Source organism: Lottia gigantea (genome assembly GCF_000327385.1).
Source record: "Lottia gigantea unplaced genomic scaffold LOTGIsca_243, whole genome shotgun sequence".
NCBI lineage: Eukaryota > Metazoa > Mollusca > Gastropoda > Lottiidae > Lottia > Lottia gigantea.
The window spans coordinates 139,841-140,997 of NW_008708717.1; positions in this window are offsets into that span (position 1 = coordinate 139,841).

Genomic DNA, 1,157 nt, shown 5'->3' on the forward strand with positions numbered 1-1,157 from the left:
AATATCAGAGTGAAATAATCAAAGTGATGCCTCCTAAATATTAGAGTGATGCCTCCTAAATATTAGAGTGATGCCACTAGATATCAGAGTGATGCCACTAAATATCAGAATGATGCACTCTTGAAAAAAAAATGATGCCCTCTAAATATCAGAGTGATGCCATCTACATATCAAAGTGAACAATCAAAGTGATGAAACTAAATATCAACGTGATGCCTCCTAAATATCAGCGTGATGACTCCTAAATACCAAAGTGATGCCCCCTAAATATGAGTGATGCCATCAGAGTGATGCCCTAAAATATCAGAGCGAAATAATTAAAGTGATGCACCTAAATATCAGAGTGATACCTAATAAATATAAGAGTGATGCCACTAAATATCAGAGTAATGCCCCCTTATATCAAAGTGAAACAATCAAAGTGATGAACCTAAATATCAGTGTGATGCCCCCTAAATATCAGAGTGATGCCATGAGTGATGCCCCCTATATATCAGAGTGATGCCACCTGAGTGATGCCCCAATATATCAGAGTGATGCCCCTTAAATATCAAAGTGATGCTATCAAAGTGATGCCCTAAATATCAGAGTGATGCCATCAGAGTGATGCCCTCTAAATATCAGTGTGATGCAATCAGAGTGAACCACCTAAATATCAGAGAGATGCAATCAAATGCTAAAGTGATGCTCCTGTACATCAGAGTGATGCTCCTGTACATCAGAGTAATGCCTCCTGAACACCAGAGTGATGCCCCCAAATGCTAGTGGGGTGCCTTATACATCACATTGATGCCTCCTGAACATCAGAGCGATTCCCACTGGGAGACCCATTGTAGCATATTTGCAACAACGGTGTTTTCCACTCTGGCTATACTTAGCCATGTACTTGTAATTGTAATGTAATGATATAAACACATCTTTATACTATGTAGTCTATTTATAACTTTATACTGGTCACCTAAGTACATAAGGCTGTTGAGTACAAGGTCACAAGGTCACCTTAGTTTGTCAACACTCGAAGCCTTGAAATCTCTGCATTGTTTGTTCAGCATATTCTCCAAAAAAAGTAAGTAAATATCGTAACAAATAGCACTTTTGAATTCATTAGAAGTCATATGCAATAAATATTATTTCATTTAGCATGTGTCGATACATAA